The following is a 2,945-nucleotide window of genomic DNA, read 5'->3' as shown; positions in this document are numbered from 1 at the left end:
CTTCCTTCCTTCCTTCCTTCCTTCCTTCCTTCCTTCCTTCCTTCCTTTTCTTTCTATCTTTTAAAGGCCCTGTCTTTCCATTTTCCTTAGGTGAGTAACTTAGGGTCTACTCTTGGCATGATCCCATGACTCCTGGGAGCCCACCACACTAATGCCAAACTTAATGCTGATACCCCATTGACATATGCGATTGTAATTCAGAACTCCTGAGCTCAAGACATCTGACAGCCTCAACATTCCCAGTAGTAGAGATTTCAAGTATGAGCCACCACAGCTGGTTGAAGTGATTTTTCTAAAGTGAATGTTTCTCTATTTCTCCCTGCCCCCTCCCTCAATTCAGTAAACCTCCAGTGGCTGACCACTGACTCAAGGACAAATTATAACTTCCTCTGTTCAACATCTGCATCATCTGGGCCAGATTTATAGCACATTCTCTACCTTTCCAGTTTATAGCACATTCCTCCCGTTCACTCACCCCACATCCAGCCACATTAGCTTTCCTGCTGTTCCTCATGCTCAGGCAAAAACTCAACTACCCAAACACAAATAGGCAATTAAGGCATGAGATCATACAGTAAGCAGAACCATGATTTCTTTTAAGAGGAACAAGTAAATTCTCTGTTTAACTGAAATTGGGGACAATTCATTTTTGTATGCTGATTTTGCATTGGGTTTGGTAAATACAAACAGGAGAACATTATTACTATTGAAAACCTTATATTCACTGACTTATAACTCAGTACTTCATTGTTAGATTTCATACATTTCAATAAAATCCATCTAAAAATTCATCTTCTGGGCTAATTTTATATTGATCAGATTACCAGAATAATTAATTAATCCATTAAAACAATCCTTATTTCCAAGTCAAACCTTTCTCCCAGGACAGAGGGATATTTAGAAATTAATGATCATTTTGAATCATACTTGCTTTCATTTTAGTGAGAGGAAAAATGCTTTTTCTACCATTGAAAGAGAAAATGTAAAAAACTAAAATATATGTTTTACCTTTATCTCATATTTTTATTTTGGTTTTATAATAGATGATATATTATTGCAGTAGTGTTATATATACATATATATAATTTATAAATGAATATGTGTATTTTGGAAATATGTGCACAAACTCTTTTAGTACATGGTTAAAAATATCTGCGTGCCACCAATCTGGGGAATCGGAAGCCAGACAAGGGAGAGAGGATGAATAGTAGTACTCCAGAAAGAGCAGAGTCGGGAAGAGAACAATTTAAGAGGGAAATTTAGTTCAATAAGCATTTGTTATGCACCTATTAAATACAAGATACTCTCCTAGACACTGTGGATACAAAGAAAGAATTGAGACAGACGGACCGACCTCAAAGAGCATTAACATCTGCACAGATGAGTACAAAGTAGGTAATTTGAGCAGAGGAAAAAAAAAACAGTAACAATTGGGGTGGGGAATCCAGGGAAGTTTCATGGTAGTGGTAACTGAACTGAGCCTTGAAGGAAAATAAAGCTTCTGAAAGGAGATGGACGGCATTCCAGTCATGGGAAATAGCTTATTTGAATGCATGGAAACAGGACTAGAATATCAGGTTTGTGAAACCGCTCTTTGTGTAGTCTAACTAGAATGTGTCAAGCATAAAGGGAGGGTAATTTGAAATAAGGGTGTAAAGACAGATGGGAGACAGCTTTTATAAGAGTCTTAAATACCAGGTGAGGAGAATGTGCTTATTCTGATAGACATTTGGGAGCCACTGAAGGTTTTTGAAGGGAGGAGTAACATTGACAGACCTGTACCTCAGGAAGATTAATTTGGTATCTTAAGGAATTATGGGTTATAGAAGGATACTATTAGGAGGCAGATCAGAGGAGACCATTACAATAGTACAGGTGAGAGGAGATGAGGGCGTGAATGAAGAGGGTGACTCTGTGAGGAAAGAGAAGTTCACATATATGGCAGATGTAGGAAGAAGAATGGACAATTTCACAGCTGATTTGATATGAGGGATGAGGCCAAGTCAAGGATGACTGTAAGATTAGGAGGCTGGCTGATCAGAAGAATAGTAAAGTCTTCAGCAGAAATATATGTTTGAAGGAGGAGAGAGCTTAGAAGGGAAGAGACTGAGTTTAGTTTTGGACATGTTGAATTTAAGGTTTGTATTAAAGCAGAGATGCCTAGTAGTTAGAGATCTGAGGTTGAAGTTCAGAGGGGAAATTAAAGGCAGCTAGATGGCACAGTGGATAGTGCTAGACCTTATATTCCTGACTCAAATCTGGTCTCAGACACGTACTAGTTGTGTGACCCTGGGCAAGTCACTTAACCCTGTTTGCCTCAGATTCTCAGCTCAGTAAAGTGAGCTGGAGAAGTGAATAGCAAACCATTCAGTATCTCTGCCAAGAAAACCCCAAATGGGGTCACGGAGAGTCAGACTTGACTGAAAAACAACTTAACAACAAAATATAATTTAGGGAGTATTGAATCTATGAGTGCTGATGTGATTACTAAGGGAGAGGAGAGGGGGCAGGAGGTCATAGAGAGGAAGAGAGGGGAGGGAAAGATGGGGAATGGAAGGAAAGGGAAGTCTAAGAGAGAAAGGAAAAAAGGAGGATAGATATTAAATCAAAAAAATAGACTGAGGAATGGTCAGACAGGGAAGAAAAGAGCCAAGAGAATGTGATTTTTCAGAAAAGAAGGAAGGAGGCTTAAAAACATTAAGTATGCAAAAAGGAGCAGGGAGGAAAAGCAACTTGAAGATACAAGAGAGTGAACTGGTGAGTTCTGGGAGTAGAGTCCTGATGGAACTAGGAGGGAATGGGAACAAAGGCAGAGATAGGTAAATTAAGTCTAATGAGGAGTAGTGATCATTCTACTGTGACTAGAAGAAAGAAGAGATGGGGCTGTGCTTCCAATATATACATATATTCTTTATGAGAGTTCATAGATTCACAGCTAAAAGGGA

At 38.8% G+C, this 2,945-nt stretch overlaps 1 long non-coding RNA gene across 1 annotated transcript in view; it reads right to left on the bottom strand.

Annotated features, from left to right (window-relative positions):
* LOC138161453 (uncharacterized) overlaps nt 1-539 on the bottom strand; it is a 3,899-nt gene extending 3,360 nt beyond the window's left edge. Inside the window, exon 1 of the long non-coding RNA XR_011168364.1 lies at nt 476-539. This is a non-coding gene — a long non-coding RNA (uncharacterized lncRNA). The remainder of the gene's footprint in view (nt 1-475) is intronic.
* Nucleotides 540-2,945: the final 2,406 nt, after the last annotated feature.

The sequence above is a fragment of the Petaurus breviceps genome, unplaced genomic scaffold (assembly GCF_028583685.1).
Source record: "Petaurus breviceps papuanus isolate PSGF00001 unplaced genomic scaffold, PetGlider_PUasm1.0 185, whole genome shotgun sequence".
NCBI classification, from domain to species: Eukaryota; Metazoa; Chordata; class Mammalia; order Diprotodontia; family Petauridae; genus Petaurus; species Petaurus breviceps.
Note: the sequence above shows the minus strand (reverse complement) of the source record. Positions and strands in the feature narration are given on the sequence as shown.